At 33.4% G+C, this 19,127-nt stretch overlaps 1 pseudogene; it reads left to right on the forward strand.

The window, feature by feature from the left end:
- Positions 1–1,107: 1,107 nt before the first annotated feature.
- Positions 1,108–19,127, forward strand: part of LOC128235989 (uncharacterized) — a 79,464-nt pseudogene continuing 61,444 nt past the window's right edge.

Raw genomic sequence — 19,127 nt, forward strand, 5'->3', positions numbered from 1 at the left:
TTTAATACTGTTTAATAGTTATGTGTGGTTACGTTTGATTTCATCGCATGTTTCACTATCAAACGCACGGCTCTGCTCAAGCTCGGCTAACTTTTTGTCAGCTTCAGAAATTTTGATTTCTAGCGAGGCAATCTTGACTTTTACTAAAGTAACTTTGCCTGAAACAGCCTTGACATCAGTTTCAATTTTGTTCAGTTTTGATTGAATGTTCTTCTGACAGTTTTCAATGGAGCATAGTTTTGACATTATTGCATTGTATTGCTCGTTGTCCTTCGCAGGCGTGGTTTGGGTAAGCTGCGTACCGACTGGGGAGTAGTTCACCATGTTATTTTGAGGAGTACCGGGCGGGGGGCTAAAGTACTGTTATCCATGGAGAGGCGTTTGCTGTTGTACAAGGAACTGTAGATGCGGGGGTATATACGCACCGCCATGGGCGATGTGGAACCCTGGGGGATGGAAGGGTCGGCGGTGTAGACGTCTTCGGGTCATTTTGCGTAGATGACCCGGGGGCCGTAGTAGCGTCCATTATGTGCAATTTGTCGGGCTGATCACTCGGGGATGCCTCTTCCTTTGTTCGCTTAACACCACTTTTCTTCTTAGTCATGGTCCGTAAATAATACCCATTTACAATTACTGAGCGTAACAGCCTAATTTAGTTCTGATATGGATATAATGATCAGCAATTAGATGGACCGATCGTATAGTGATTGTTGCACACCTGTATTGTACCGTAATCCAATCAAGCAAACAATGACACAAATAACATTTGACAAGTGTTCACGAAATAATGACGAAGCTTATATCGCGAAAACAGAAGAAATTCTTTCAAATTTAGGTGAAAAATCCAAAATTAAAATAAAAAATTTGAATTATAAGTCTTGAAAAAACTCAGTCCTTCAAGATAATCAACTATTGCATTCATAAGTCCAACTTAAGCGGGAAACAACACACGAAAACACTTGTAAATCCATCTTTTTTCAGGAGCATTAGATTATACGTCTTCTGTGTACTTGACCATTGACCAGGAGGTCTTCAGCAGTTAGCTTTATATAGGACTTGTAAATTTGGGTCATATCCATTTATTTCTATATTTAAAGGCATTCGACTATGACAGAACATCAAGGTGCTATGCTTGCTGGAACGGTATATTTATTGATTGTGTAATATATGAAAATTATCTATCTATCTTTGAATACTGCCGAACCCCTCTTTCGAGTATTACTGGCAGGTGCGCGTCGGACTGTTAGTAAAGTGAAAGAAAGAAATAAAAGATAACATTGTGAGACATGGAATAGAAAAACAAAATCCAGTCATGGTTAAAACATGTTAGTCGTGAGAACATTTTTAAAAAGTAAAATATGATAGTACGTAAAACTAATATTGTAAGCTTGACACTGCCTGTTTGAACCTATCAAGTTCTGTTGCTGGCAGAGTTGCTACATTGACGGGCAGGCTATTCCAAAGAACTATGCTATGGGGGTAAAAGGACCACTTGTGATAATCGGATTGGACTTGGATTTGCTGAAAGCTATGGGGATGAACGTGCCGGCTAAGTCTGACAGGCTTCTGGATATAGGGTGGAAGGTTAATGGCCACGATGTTGTGTAAGATTTTGAAGAACATGATGAGCCGCATGTCATTTCTACGATATTCGAGTGACCGCCAGCCAAGGCTGTTTTGCATCTCAGTAACACTTGCAAGAGGGGAATAGTTGTATTTAACCCAGCGGATGGCTCTTCGCTGGACATTTCGATTTTATTTTTATTTGACTGTGTGTAGGGGCTCCAGACTGTTGATGCATATTCAACTTGCGGGCGAACTAGGGTTTTGTAAGCCATAGCTTTCACAGATTCATTTCTTGTGGTAATGTTACGCTTAAGAAAGCCCAAGGTCTTATTGGCTGTTGCTGTTATTCTTGTAATGTGGGAATTGTATGAAATATCTGATGAAAGGTCTAAGCCGAGATATTTTGCACAGGGGACAGATTGGAGTGTTTGACCATGGAGTATGTAATTGTGCTTAATGACTTTTTTGTTTTTGGTGATGTGGAGTACTTGACATTTAGAGGGGTTGAACTCCATGTCCCAATCTCTCTCCCATTGTTCCATACATGCCAGATCTTCCTGAAGCATTTGAGAGTCAGACAGTGAATTTATTGTAAGATAAACTGCCGTATCATCGGCAAAAAGTCGTATTTGGGATTGTACTGTAAGGGGAAGTGTATTTATATAGATCAGAAAGCAGAGGGGCCCAAGGACAGAGCCTTGGGGCACACCTGAAGTGACTGGTACTGCTCTAGATTGATCGCCCTCTAGGACAACTGTTTGGTTTCTACCAATAAGAAAAGATCTAGTCCAATTAAGAATCTTGGATGAAACACCATGTTCCTGAAGTGTATATAGAAGTTTAAGATGGTTAACTTTATCGAAAGCTTTCGAAAAGTCTAGCAATATCAGATCTGTCTGTTTCCCTTTTGCCAGATTATTAACAAGAAAGTCTGTCAATTGAAGAAGCTGCGTTTCACAAGAACGCCGTTCTCGGAACCCATGCTGGAGGTCGTAAAGAATTTTGTTTTCTGTAAAGTGAGAAGATAGGGCAGACGCAACTATATGTTCGAGAGTTTTGCATAAGATACAGGTCAAAGAAATTGGGCGGTAATTTGCTGGGTCAGTGATGTCTCCTTTCTTAAAAAGAGGGCAAACAAATGCAGAAGTCCAATCAGATGGGATTTTTCCAGAAGACAAGGACTTTTGGAATAAGACTGACACAACATCAGCAATTTCATGGCTTAGTTCTTTTAAGACAACAGGTTTAAGGAGGTCAGGGCCAGAGGCCTTCCCAGTGTTAAGGTTTTTGAGAAGTTTTAGAACCCCATTTTTGTCAACAACTATGTCCTTCATGGGGGTGTACTTACAAAACTGCAGGGGGTTTAGGCGACGGAGGTTTTGAAGACATAACTGTTTTAGAGACAATGGGGAAGCTGGAGAGAAAACAGATTGGAACTGTTTGTTGAGGATGTTAGCCTTGTCAGTGTTGTCTGTTTTCAAAGTGCCAGTTGTACTATCCATAAGTGGGGAAGATACGTGTGAGTCTTGCTTGGAGTTCTTTATTAGATTGTACAACTTTTTAGTAGAGAATTTGCTCTGAACTCCAGGTTCCAATTTTTCACAGTTTGAGATATCCAATATATTTTCAAGGTATCGGTCATATGACTGCTTAATTTGAATCTTTATAGTACATTTTAATTTCTTAAACTGTTTCCATATTTGGTGGTTTGTTTTATTTTGTTTGACTTTTTGATATAGTTTGTCCCGTTTACGCAATAGCTTTCTAATGGATTTATTAATCCAGGGAAGTGATCTTTTAGGTCGTATATGCTTGATAGGGATATAGGTTGCTATCCCTGTAGATATTGCACTTTTGAACCTCTGCCAAAGCTCCTCAACAGATATTTGTTCATGATTATGAAGGATGTCAACTTTAACTGTAGAGAAATATTTCCTGAATTCAGGCCAGTTAGCTTTGCTGTAAACGCTACATACTCTAGGTTTTTGTTTAAGAGAAGTCGGACGTGCACTAATGCTAGCAGAAACAATATCATGATCTGAGATTCCAGATATAATGTTTACTGATTGTACTAAGGTCGGATTGGAGAGTAGTAAGAGATCTAGGATATTTCCTTCTCGTGTGTACTCATTAACCATTTGTGTTAGATTAAAGTCACTTAAAATGTCAAGGAACTTGTCATATACAGCATGGTTGTAACCTGCTTGTAAAATTGGGTTATTTTCTGTGTCCCAAGATAGTTTTGGCAAGTTGAAGTCTCCAAGTATGATCTTCTGACCTTTAAGTTTTTGAGCAAGCAATAAGGATTTTTCCAATTCATAAATACTATCAATATCAAGTTCATGTGGCTTGTAGAAGCTAGATATATAAATTGGTTTGCTACCTGTGATTTCAAGTTTGATCCAGAGGATTTCACAGTTTGTATTCAGATTTGGTTGAACTGATGGAATTAAGTTGTTTTTTACAAGGATAAAGACCCCACCTCCCTTGCCTGATTTTCTATCCCGTCTGAATACTGTATACCCAAGACTTTCAGGAAAAATTTCAGAGGAATAATGGTCAGCAGTAAGCCATGACTCAGTACCGGCCACAATATCTGGGTTTTGGTCTAAAAGAAGGTTATGGAATTCATGTTTCTTCTTAACAATTGACTGGCAATTTACCAATAGAAATTTTAGTTTAGAAGCAAATCTTTTGATGTGTGGTTTTTGAGTTTCTGATTTTTGATTTAGAGGCGTATTTTCATGAGACAGGGCTGAAAAGCTGTTTGTCGAAGAGATTGATAAGATACTGGATGTGATAGAGTGGTTTGAATTATCGCACACTGTGCATGTCCAAGCAAAAGAAGCATCAGTGTGGATTAAGTCCTGTTACCATGAGTGTTCTAGGTTTTGGCACTGGATGTGAAACCATAGTCCACACTTGTCACATTCTACAGCTGGGTCAGAGTCCAGAACCTCTGCACCACAGGTACCACAGGGGAAATCATTATGAATAGGAAGAAGATGTTTCGTAAATATGAAGAACATCAACAACAAGAAAGAAATGTTGATTGCAGGTTGCTTTGAAGACGATAGGAATAAAACTGTAAGTATATGTTTTAGACATAGCAAACTGACAAATTAATCATTTAGAAGAAACAAAAATGTTAATTTATAAAGTATTAACTAGTACAGACTTTGGAAATTCAAAACTATTATGAATGTCGTGCCAGCAAGACATCGGATATTGGACATTTTAAAACGAATGTCGTGTTGGCATGACAATTGATTTTTACCCAAGTTGTTTAAAACATATTGACCTTACAACCATTGTGAGACAAAATGTAACAGAAGAGAATAGAACGGAATATTTTTATTGTTGGATTATTGTTCGATACTTCTGTCCTGTCATTGGGCGCAATAATAATAATGAGCGGGCCATATTTACTACGGAACAATTTCTTTCAATGAAATCTTAGTTCAATTATTGGCAAACTGCAAACTAAAATCTGAAGTAAAGCAGTTAAAACAAAATAAGCAACGATAATTTGATTGATTTTAATGTACATGATTTGTTGATGGATGGAACAGTTGAAGAAATATAAAATGAAAATGATGACGACTAATTTCGGAATTTGGAATTGACATTTGGTAAAAATAAAGCATCTGACAAAACATGAAATAAAGTAAATGAAACAATAACATATTGTAGTACACCAAACAATCCAGAATAAAGAGCTCAGTTCAACACTTAGTCTTCTCGCGTCCTCTGGCTTTCCTTCCGCGAAAGTTCACGTTACCCCAACCACCTCCACTGTCGTTTCATCCAAATTGAATGTTAACTTCCAAAGAAATGACAATGCACTTGCTGATTTATCCGGCACCGTATTCCAACATGATTCATACACCGGCTGATTCTTCAAAATAACGCTCAACAAGTAAATTGACTTGAATTTCTCTCCAATTTGAAAACTCTTGACTAACAAACGCTCGTATCGTGTATTATCGCCAGATATAATGAGAACTTTGTAGGTGGCGATATTTGTGTTGTTTTCATGTTATTGTGAATTTTTCATAACTCAAGTTGTATTTTTTCTAGTTGTAATACAGTTATAATACGTATTTATAATATACTTGTACTTGAAAATATAGAAAATTAACATGTAAATACGGAAATATTTTATCTGCGCATTCATTGTTGTATTAAATTAGGTTACGGTAGCTGTTCTAATTTACCCACCGTTGAGAACAACGTGAGAAAGAAAACAGAGAAAATGCTCTTGAATAATCTATTTATTTTAGCAGAAATGTAGATTTAAATAAATGTAAATATAAGTATTAAAATTCGACATGTCGCAACATTTCGAATTTTAATCCTTAAATAAAAGTTAATAGAATACAGGTATAAACAATGATTATCAATAAATACTATACTGCACAAATAAGTTAGATATACTTTAATTTTAAATATACTAAGTTAGATATCGTTGTCATCGCATCAGTCGTATATAATAAGTCTTTTTCAACAAGTATTTGCCGATTAGGTTTACCCGTACTTTTTAGTTTTGTTAAACAACGCACTACCAGCCTCATTTACTAAGTTTGTAAATCCACTCAAACTCATGGAGTCATATTTATATATTAAAATTCGGCAGCATTGCAATTCTATGCCTTTTAAATTCCTCTCGCAAACTGTCTGACAGTTTAACCCGACTTTATCCCTTACAACATGGTATTGACCAATCTCATTAGTACGGTTTTACGAATGTGTGTGTGTGTGGGGGGGGGGGAGAACTCTGAGGAAGCCCACTTGCTTAACGGCAACAAACCACATGATTGATATACAGATATTCGTAATGAATTCATGTCGTGATGGCACTCCGTTTAAAATTGTACATTCTAAAACGAAACGGCATGCTGACACGATTTTGACCATTGTACATTCCGACTTAGATTTGAATTACAAACAAATGGCAATTATAAAACAGAAATATTTAATATTTAAGTAACGAATATATTAAAGGTTTTCGTTTCATGAAACAACGTACAATCCCGTTTGCAACTAACGCTAGCATTATATATTTAATAAAATAGGAAAGCTGGGAGAAAACAACGCCACAAAATTAAAAACAACAACGTCACGTTTTCATTTTCTTCAATAATATTTGCTTTGAATGAGAAGAAATTTAAGGCCCCATTTACAACTTCTTAACAGCTTTTATCTTACACGAAGACTTTTCTAGGAAAATTAAAATATTGGAAAAACATGTTTGCTAAGAAGCCAATATAAGATCAATTAACACTGTATTTTTATAGAACGATATGAACATGAACATAACATGAACATAATTTTATTCGACGTATACCAACAAGGTACATAGTCATACAATATAAATACATTTATATAACGTGAATTCAACATGTCACATAATACAGATTCGATACAGGCAATGTCTATACGTAGATATGAATAATTGTCCATAGGTAAAAAAAAATATATGCAAATGATAAAACATGAGGATGAGCTGATATAAACTAATCACTATATGTAATGGAAGTTCTATGTTTAAGAGCTTCTTTTATATATTTGGATAATTTAAATACAGTATTTTTGTTGTCTGACTTAAGCAGTTCTATAAACTTGTACATGCTTGGTCTGATATAAAAATATTTTTTAATGTATTTCCTTCTGATGTCATTATAACAAGGACATATTAATATGAAATGAAATTCATCTTCTAGATCATTTGAATTACAAAAAGTACAATAACGTTCATTTCTAGGAATGTTGTTATTAGTATATCTACCGGTGTACGATATAAGATACGTGTAAGATATGACGTATATTCTAAAGCAATATCGTGGGGTATGGGGCCAGGTGTAGGAACCATTCCCTCTGGCCTTATGAATATTTTGCCAACACCATTGTTAATCAGTGGGCGAGCGGGGAATGAGTAAAAACACGTATGTGAAGCAGTTGATGTTAGATAACAAATTAATTGACCTGTTGCTACTTGTGTAATATAACAATAACGTAAAATATTGCAAATATATGTTGGCATAAAACGAGTTTTTGATTTAATTTATCGACATTTTTAAATTGTAAGAAATTAAAGGCTACACCCGTAAATATTAACATCTTTCTTTCATAAGCAGGGATGATGACCATTTAAATAAAATAAGCAAGAGGAAAAAACATGTTTGAGAACAAATCAATATGAAAAAAGAAATAAATGTACGCCTGTATCATGTGTATAGTGGCTTGATGGAAAACATGTTTGTGAAGTAATTAATATAAGGAAATAAATCAATTTGTCTGATGAAACTTCATCATCATCATCATCATCATCATCATCATCATCATCATCATCATCATCATCATCATCATCATCATCATCATCATCATCAACAACATCAACATCAACAACATCAACAGCAGCAGCAGTGTTGCGGGGAGCTACAGCATTTTGAAGCAGACGAGACTTAAAATACTATTTCCATGACCTTCTCTGAAAAATATAAAGCATGCTTATGACATCATTTTAGTTAAGTGTAATTCAAATAGCTCAATTGATCAGCGAAGTCCAAATTGGCCGAGTTATCTGTCCTCCGTCTGCAGTACCGGCCTTCACCCTACAGACTCAGGCCAATATTGCTGTCGTCAGACATAACTCGACCAATTTGAAAACCAATTAATTAATCAGGGTATTATTTTTAATAAAATACAAGTCACTTAAACACGCACAGTTCAGAACACATGGATATCCTTCCGGAGATTGCCAAAATTGTTTTGATTACAATTAACAATACGAAATCCCATTTGCAACTAACGCTAGTATTATATATTTAATATTTAGGGAAGCTCGTTCATGGATGTCAAAAATTGACAACTGTCACCAATCCCAGTACTTTTTCATTGTCCGATTTAACAATGTACAAGCCCAATTTCAACTAGCGATATTATTGTGTTTTAAATATATAGAAAAGCTTGGAGTTAACACCGACACAAAATTTAAAACTGCATTGTTGCGTTCATAGTTTTCATTAAACTTTGACATAAATTTTAAGAAAATTAAAGGCAACACCCAAAATCTCGCAACGGATTTTTTTAATAGCGATGATGATTCTAAGAAAATAAAGAGACTAAAAAAACACGTTCGTAAAGGAAAAAATATAAGGTAACAAACCAATTTACACTATTTTTTCTCGGATAATATGACGAATAGTATAATAAAGTGGGGTGTTGGGCCAGGTATACAAACCATTCCCTACTGCCTAATAAATATTTTCCGACGGCGTTGGAGTTTTAGACTCCAATATTTGATTTTCATTAATAGTAAGAAATCAAAGATAACACCCAAACCGATTTAACGTCTTTCGTTCATAAGCGAGGAGGACGAGATTATAAATAAAAAAAGAAAATAGAAAAAAATCAGAAGATGTCAATATAAGTTAACAAGTCAATTTACACACGTATAATAGATGAGAGGAACTTAACTTTTCAATTTTCTTTGAATTGTATGAAGGCAACACCCTTAACATTTAAACGCTTTTCTTTGATAAGCGAGGATTACAAAGAATTTACTGAAATAAAGAATATGGGAAAACACGTTTGCGAAAGTAGTCTATACTAGATAATTAATCAATTTGTTGTAACTGTAACAATATAACAAACATTGAAAAATGCAAATAAAGTTCGCTTTTAGCGTTTAACATAGTTGGTTTTAACGGGTATCAGTCATAATTGAGAATAATAAAGACTTTAATATAATTGTATTTTAACGAAAATTACAGAACATTCGTAATAACTTCCTTTATATGGTACGAACTAAATTTCAATACCAACACGTAATAACGGATTTCTTTCCAAATAAGAAATACTTAAGTAATTAATTCGTTAATAATATTCCTGATCTTTAATACCAGATATTCAGACGGGAAGTTAATGATAAAGCACTGTTTTAAACTCATCTGTTATCCGGAACACAAATGCATTAATGTCGTGATAGATGTTATTAAAATTCATGAAAGTTTATTGGGAATCGGTCATGAATATTATAGTTTCCTCTAAGTGTTAGAGATTAACCGACAATATTGCCACTTTTCAAACAAAGACTAACATATAATTTTGTTCGAAATTTCCATGATAGTCTCAATGAGTTGTCTATTGCACAATGGTTTTGGACTAAACAAATTTGTTCGAGGTATTCGATTATATTTGAAGAAGAAGATATTCTGCTTGCTACGTGTTTATATTTATTAATTGAGATTGTGTAACTAATGAAAACCAAGACAACATACAGGAGGAAGATCAGTGATTCGTATGAACGAATTTTGAATCAGTCTTAAAGTTAAGACCAAACAGAACGAATAATATCACGTGGAGTGTAATTTGCTTTAAAAGTGAAAGGACAATAACTGTACGTATATTTTATTTAAACATAACAAACTTACAAATAAAAAAAACATAATAGATGTTAATTAGTAAAATATTAATGATTTAGCGATTTCGAAATTGGCTGAGTCATTTGTCCTCTGTCAGCAGTATAGGCATTTACCGTTCAGGCGTCAATTTTGCTGAGCACGTACAAATACCTCAATTGTTATGAAACTACCTACCGTTCAATTTTTATTAAAAAGTATTTTTATGTAAAATCCAGCATGTTTAAATTTACTCAACTTGTTGGTTGTAATAACAAAACAACTATTGTAAATTTTTGGTACAGACAAATAATAGAAGAAACCTATTAATCAATGATATTGTTTAAGTCGTAACAGTATAATCACTGTTGTGACCACTAACAATCTGCATTTCCATGATGTATCTAAATAACTAGATAAACAGCTTCTTATATCTATTATTATTCACAATATTGTTATACATGAACATTCTCCATATTTCTTGAGCTATTCTTGAATTGTTATTGATATTGGCTACATTGTAACGATGATTACACACATGAATATTTTGTATAATTGTATACATGTATATTTGTTTGACGAGATGCTTTGTTGCATAAGTCGAAATAAACTTCTGTTCTGTTCTGTTAATGGTTAATTGAAATGATTAATAGTTAGTAATCCCTTAATTGTTAAATAAATGTTAACACTCAAAATTGCAACATGCTTCAACATGTGCATAACAACTTAGATTAAAATTACAAAATAAATCGACACGCATTAATCAGAAGAAGTCATTATTAAAAAAGAAATTGGTTTAGAATGCATGGATGTTTTACTGGTCCAAGATTTTGACAAAATTAGTTCCTTTCACCAAGCCCAGTACAGTTGCATTCACAGATTACATCATTTGATGTGATATTAAAGGTTTTTTTTATTTCACCAAACATTGTTCATTATTCATATGAAAAACTACGTAAACAAGCTCAGTAGCCGAAAGTTAAACATAAACCCTGTAAATAGCACAGGGTAAATGCCTTAGGCATATAACACAAAAACATACACTCACAAACCAGAAACATGGAACAACAGCACAAAACTCAACAAACAACACAGTACATATTTACTTTATAAAAAACATGGTGTGTTAATCAAGGATTGTTAGGTACCGCCTTGGAACGGTCAGTAAAATGTAAATGCACAAGGGGTTTAAACCAGTTTGTGTGCACAATCTCACTCTTATATCAAAAATCCCGAATAAAGTAAAAACGTAAAGGATAAATCTGATCAAAGCATGGATTAACTTAAACTTAATAATAAAACAAATAATTATAAAGTAATAGGTAAACCCAAATAACTTCTATGATTAGGGATCCCAACTCTATCTGCAGTCAAAACCATTGGCAACCAGCTAATACGAATATAGGAAACCTAGGAGTAAACACCGCCACATAATCAAATTCTAAAGCGTTGCTTTCTTAGAGTTTATCATAGGTATTTGCTATAAAAAGTCAGAAATTTTGTCAACAACTACACTTTCTAACGGCTTTCTTTAATAAGCGAGGTAGCGAAGATGTAAACAAAATGAAATAGCTGGAAAAACATGTTTGCGGAGAAGACAATATGTGAAAACAAATCAATACACGCTAATTTCACGCTATTATTACTCGAATATTTTAACAGATATTATAGAGATGACGGAGATTTTACCAAAATAAAGTTAATGGAAAAACAAGTTTGCAATTATACTATACAATGGCGTGCAGTGGGGAGTGTAGACACCATTATCTCCATCTGGCGAGTAATATTTAGCCAACATCTCAAAATTCAGGGATTGTAGGGGATAAAAGGACAACCACGAAAACGAAGTCAATATTAGATAGCAAATAAATATGCCCACTGTGAGCTGTATAATAAAACGAACAGTGTACGACAAATGCTAGACAAATTGCAAATTAATGTTGCTTTATTCGTTAATTATAATTGTCTTGCTTCATATGGTACGAAGTTAATGTAATTACCCAAACGTATTTACGACTTTTTTTGATATGCAAGAATGACTATTAGTAAGGTCTTAATAACTTCAGGCAAAGTAGTTTCTAGTTATGTTAGACACAAACCCAATAGTTCTTTTCTAGCTTCTAATACACTTTAGCTCCTATAATTTATAAACGGATATTACAGAAACAGCCGCAAAATTGGTATTGATGCTGTAAGGCAGCACTGCTGCCCATTTTGTTAAAAAAGCATTATCGCCCTTGATTCGTAAACCGTCCTCCTGTTATAGTATTTTTCTGCACCAAACAGTCTCGTATTCGTCATTTTTTAAATCAACATTCATAAAATCATATATATTGATTTAAAAAATAGATGAATAATATTTTTAATCATGTTAGTAGTTTTATTCTTTTCAAAAACGTCACTGTTAACTGCCAAGCTAGCGTGGCTCAGGGTGAATTCGTTTAAAACATGCTTTCTTTTGGATAATTTTGCATGAACTTTGTAAATTATGTTAGAAATGTTAGAGATTTATATATTCCATTTACAGACGACTTGTATTATTTCCAATTTTTGAAAATCCAAGAAATTATATGATCAATACTTTTTTTATATTGTATCTAATACTTCAATGAATAGTAGTTAAACAAACATAGGAAATGGCTTACATCATAAAGTTTAAGATAAAATTAATATGTTATCAATATTTCCTGAACATATAAATTCACTTTACAGATTGACACAAGTTCAGAAAACCATCTGACTGTCCCTATGTCTGATCACTAATTTATAATTTTTTGAGATATTATTTCCTGAGACGGAAATATGTTAATTACAAACAGCTGTACATAATTTTAACGAAAAGCACTTGTCTGTCCTTAAAGAAACTTGCTTAAAGCGACAGTACTTTGGATGTTGACAAGTTGCGATGCTATTCCTGCAATGTGTGATCTGGGAGTGATCTGATAAAGAAACCGATTTTGAGATTCTTATCCAAAATTATAAAACATGGGGTGGATAGGTAAATTGAATCATGTTTCTTATTTTTTTTATTCAATTTGGATTCCTTTCGTCATATTCCACTGCTTTGCTGATATTTGTTGGGTCAAATTTAGAAAAAAATGAATGTCTTTCTTAATAAAAAAATATGTAACTTTGTTTTATATTACGTCTGATATGGAATCTTGAATACCAAGACTAGGCCTTTACTTAAATCTTCCTTATCATAATTTTGATCGGATGATAATATGTTTCATAGTAGTGCATATGTATTCTACAGGTATAGGTTAGAAAAAATTTCAGATGTTCATGAAATTTCTGAAAGTATACATAAACGAACTGGTAACATTTACGCATTCACCTTTAATAATAGTCACATTGAAATAAGTTTGTGAACCATTTAGTATTCCTTTCGGTGGAATAGTCTGATGCAGGCCTTCATTCTGCTATAATTTATCCCCATCAACTCTTTTGAATCGCCATTTTGGGTTATTGTGCCAAGAAGTTGGTTTTCTTTGTTTAAAATGAATTGACAAAAAGTGTTATATGTATTTGGCTTTTGACTTGTACCATTAAACGGGGTTTCTATTTTAAACTGGCTACTGAGCTGTAGTTTGTTCAAATAAATATTGTCCTAAACCTAAGTGTCGAAATATGTTGATTTAATTTTAAAAAAAACAATGTGGTAGGTTTTTCGAATTAAAAAAAAGTTGAAAACATTGCTATTTATTTGTTTGCTTTATTAATTCTTAGTCATGTTGCCTACAGATCGGCAAGATCTTAGTCATGTTGCATAGAGAGGCATATTGAAATATGTTCATGATACTCAGATTATTTGAAGTGTTCCATTATTTAAACTGATGTATAATGTGTGTCCAATGCTTCCGTAATAATAAAGAAATAATAGAATGATTGGTACGAATATAATATTGATAATGAGTTGATGGCTGTTATAAGGGCATACGTTTTCTTATTTGATATTCATCGTTAAAATTACCTCAAACAATACTCATCAGTGACGATAATTGAGCACTAGACAAGCTAAACAGTATTCTGTACCATACGGGTCCCGTCATTTTAATCCGTTTGAATCCCCACAAAAAGTTTAATAAGGTGAACAGTTAATGCTTTCATAAAAGGGAATACATGCCTCGAAGTGGTATTTTGAATTTGTCCAGTTGTGGATGATACCTGTCATTGCTGCCATATTTTAAAGCGGAGCTGGAACTTAATTTCCAGTTTGAAGACATCTCACAATACGAAAGCGGTAGGGATATCCAAACCTTAAACGTTTCAAACTTACATATCTTCATTCAGTTCAGTGAAATATCTTTTTTTCATGGATAATTCATATTCTATTACAAACATACTTGGTATGGTGTTGATGTTTTACCACCTGGTGGTGTGATAGCCCTTATGAAATGTTTGGTAACATATGAATATCATTTGTATCCTGTTTTTGTAGTTGAAAACAAAATAAGTACATACATTTGGTCGAAGATAAGTTGAAATTCCATTTGCATTTAACAGTGTCTCGCAGTTTCTTGGTTATGTATTTGCGAAGACAAATTAAAAAAAAAACAATTGTTACACATATGCAGATATCTTTTTCTTAGTCAAAAGATGTAGACTCAAGAATATGTCTGCTCTAAAATGTTGTTTGAAAGTCATTTTGGGACCAACTACTTTCAAAACCTGTAATCGGACAACAACAGCTCACCTATAGCTATTAATATAGCGAGAACAAGAGCATAGGACAAACTCCAAAAACAAGTCAGAATATATTCGTGGATATCTTTTTAGCATGTATATTATTAGATACATACCTGACCGATAATGCCGTAATGTAATAATCATATTAATTGGAGATGGATAGTTTTTAGGGAATTATTTTAAGCCCCATCATGATTAAGTGATGTAAACCTAGTTTTTGTATGGATATCAATTTGACATTTCCTAACTTTTTTATCGTTTAAACTCCAAGAATGATAGAAAATGTAATTATAAAATGTAACAAAGCCATTGGTTATAATCTAAGTGTAAATTCATTTTAGCGCGCACAACGTCATTACGAAATTTGCATACCACGTGATTCTCTGAATACCTAAAATCCTTTGTTGCTTTATATACTTATGATTTGCACCTCTTAACTGAGAAGTGTTTCGTTTGAAAAGAATTACCGATAATGCATCTAAAAACACTTATTTATCATTATTTTACTCTATGATATCGAAATTACAGAAAAATACAGTTATAGTTTAAGAAATATTTTGGTTTTCGTTGGGTGCCAACCCACGCAGGTAATTCCAAGAAAAAACTAGACTGTACGCCATGCGAACCACTAGAATACGAGGACTTCGATAAATCTTGTCGATATTTTGACATCTTGACTATTCATTAATAACATCACGTGATAATGTCAATCAACCAAGGACGCAATAACAACGCATGAAAATTGTGGTCAAGAAAGACGATATTTGAGAAAATATCAACATTCGCTCGAGGATTCCAACCTTTTATCTTAGTGCTTACACCAGTGATCTTATTTTCGCGAAAATAACCTTTCTTTCACCAACGCTATGAAACATGCGAACTTTATAAAAAAATATACTGTTTAAAAGAAAGTCGTTTTCACTCATTCCATTTTTTGTGATTTAGTTTTCATCCATCTTCAACAAAGTAATATTAAAAAATCTTGATAAATAGAATAACACTTTATAAAACTTCGCTAAGTAAAGTCTTATTTCAACCACAAACTTTAAGAAACCTTAATAACTATCATTTTGATATCACCTAAATTCAAAATTGGTATATTCATTTTAAGTTTCAAAGAAATCCATTGACTATAATTTTGCTCTCATGTGGTTTATAGAGATTTATCAGTGAAATAAAATTGATATTTTACTATTTCAAACAGTGAAAGATATATCAAATTGATAATTTTAATTTTTAACCCCTTCTCAGTTCCAAATAAATCGTCATCGCACACAGGGTGGCTGGGACACAACTTCAACGACGTCATTTCCGAAATGACGTTACGTGCGCATACGAATTGGCACGTTTATCTAGAAAGTGTAACTAAAAGATCATTTGAGACATGTACATAAAAAACTTGTTTGTTTCAGTTTAAGTTACCAATGTATCTCACCCCGTGAACATCAAAATTAAATACCTCACGCAACTTCGTGAAATATATCTTTTGGTGCTTACTTGGTGAAATTTATTACGATCTTGCACTAAAAACCAATTATCCTCTTTTTCATGACGACCTTTGCTTATCTTATTTCGCGAAAATTAACTTATATTTTTGTTTTTAGTAATAATTCAAATCGACAATTATCGACAATTTTATTTCAGTCTTTTGTTTGACACTGAAGGTTTGTGTCTAAAGATAAAGCAGGCGTTTAAGTAAGGGGAGCTCCTACAGTTCTAAAAGCTAATGCGCAGTCTCTTTTTAAGTGTTTGAAGTTTGTTAGTTTTTGTGATTACTTGAGAAATCAAAAAAAAGTTATTTTGATAATTAGAATGTTATTATTCATATTAAACAACTAATATATATCACTTTTCGAATCCTTGGTTTCTTATCAAAAAGGCAAGAAGCCAGACGAAAACTATATGTAGAAAGACAGCCCTGAAATATGTTAGACGATTAAAGGGTCTTTAAGTTGAATACATTTTATATGTGCTGGCAAAGGAAACATTAAATACTGTTCGAACTCATTTATAATTAAAAACAATATGGTTTATAATATAAGCCATGTCACAATAACATACGTAACTCATATTGAAACTACATATAGAGGGGTCAACAAGTTTATCCGACAGGCCTTTATTCGGTCACCAGAAGGGTCGATAGTCTGAAAACAATATAAACAATTGTCATATAAAGCCACCGAGGTAAATGCTGACGGAAATATGCTATCTTGGATATGTTTGTCAACATAAAACGCATAGTTACAGACATCGTTTCGCACCTTTCCTTGTTAATGGCTTTGTGTATATCTCGGATTTTCTCTTACCTGCTGAGTGCGAATATTTATACAATATTTGTTTAGCAGTGCAGAGGCGATATCGTACTGAGGAGTGTTTTTCAATAACAAAGTACTGTGCGGTCACAATATCTTTAAAAATCGAATGAGGGTAAGTCTGGAATATCCGGTTAATGGTTTATGGTGTAAGCCCTCCTATTGCAGACAATACAGAAACCAGCAGGTCAGTAGCGGCCCATCTAGAGTTGCGTCATAAATGTCCACCTTAACCCGGCAACGACAAATCCTGGAGCTTTACCTACACGATGTATGATTTTGATGTATGATTTTGATAAATTTGGTAGATGTCTTCTTGAAGATGACTACTACTTGGGCTTGCAGCTGTAGACAATATTAATTTGTATCTAACATATATGAAAGGATGTCTTTGAAGACTGTTTTAGCAAAGACATTAGTTAACATCTACAAGAACCCTTGAAGTGAGACATTTAGAAGCAATGCATAATAAGAAATCGACTTGAAAAATTATATATTTATCTATCATCAACCTTCACTTTGAAATCAGACACAATCAAAGTTCATTGGAGATACAGTCCGCCCAGATAGTTCAGCATTTCCATGATAACATTTGTATAAGTATTAGTCTAGAAAACACAGACTATAATACATAAAACAATAGAAGTATTACATGACCTATTTAAGAAATATTACACACCAATGAGTGTCATATGACATAACAAGGACGGCGAGCCAGCCCCCGAAGGCGTATATGGACCGAGGCGTTACCTCTTATCACGGTTCGCAGGACGCTAACCTGTTATCGCTAACCTGTTTGTCTCGTTTCGAAGGGATCTGATCTGATCTGTGTTTTATAGTTAATATAGTGGAATAGTATATAAGCATTAATATATCTTTGATAGTCACTCTTGATACCGCCATTAAACTAATTCTAATAACCTCACCATGCTATTCAAAGAAGGAGACAACCGTTTTGACCGATGCGCGGAAGAAAAAATAATAGGTTTTCGTATAGATTTTTTCGATTTTTCAAAATAATGTGTAGGCAAACCCGTTAATTAATTTTTCACATCTATAAAAGACAATAATATTATAAACTTTTAAACTTGTTTTATTTGCCTAAAATTTCATTAATTGCTCATTTATACATTAATTATAACATTATGCAAAACGTCTATATATGACACCTTTCGCAAGTACAAATACTCCAACAACATACGTTTTTTACGACGCACATGCATAATAGCCATGATGTTTATAAATCGTTATTTTTTAACATCTTTATAATTGTGTTATATCTAACCACTGTTAAAAAGCATGTATGTGTATTATCAACTAAGATAGGTTCAACAAATACTATTATATTCATACGTAGACTATACATTAAAATAGGCATTTAAACGTGCTCAGTTTCAGACCTTCGATATACACAGGTTATTGTACCTCGGAATAGTTATATTTCATGGAGTATGTTCGTAATGTATATATGGCAACTAATGTTTTAAATCACTTATGGTTAGACTTTCTGATACACAAAATCACATTTGCGACGAAAAACATCTCGTGTGTCTGCTGTCATTTTGGTCAAGGATTCCATAAGGATCTGTTGAGGACAAGCTTTTGGTAGCGACAGCGTTTAATAAGACGATAGAAAACAGAGTTAGATAATCAGACTCCGATGATGGCGCATTAAAATCTTGGCGACAGTGATGGCTCATCATATGTTTTGGGCATGTGGTGGCAACTGCATCCAAATCAATCGGCCATTAAGTGGTATTCAATTCCTTCAATACCGTATGATCCTTCATGCGGAAATAACGACATACCTTATTCCACTAGACAGCAACAAGCACAGCATGATAGGGGGCAATAAAATACTTTTAGTCTAATTAATAATATTAGATATTGGAATTTTGGAAAAACACTATCATTCTTTGGATACTAACATATTATCGCTTCTAATGATATTTACTAAAGTTTATTGTTTAATATACAATGCAATCCTATAAATCCTATAATTATTAATGGTAAAGTATTCAACAAATCCTTACCGCCCTAAATTTCATGTTCTCCGTTAGGTTTAGTAAACATTGAGTTCAAAGCAAAGTTACCAAATACAAACAAAATTCGCAAGTAGACAATCATATTTGTTTTTATTCAGTAGGAATAGATTGGA

The sequence above is a fragment of the Mya arenaria genome, chromosome 5 (genome assembly GCF_026914265.1).
Source record: "Mya arenaria isolate MELC-2E11 chromosome 5, ASM2691426v1".
Lineage (NCBI taxonomy): Eukaryota > Metazoa > Mollusca > Bivalvia > Myida > Myidae > Mya > Mya arenaria.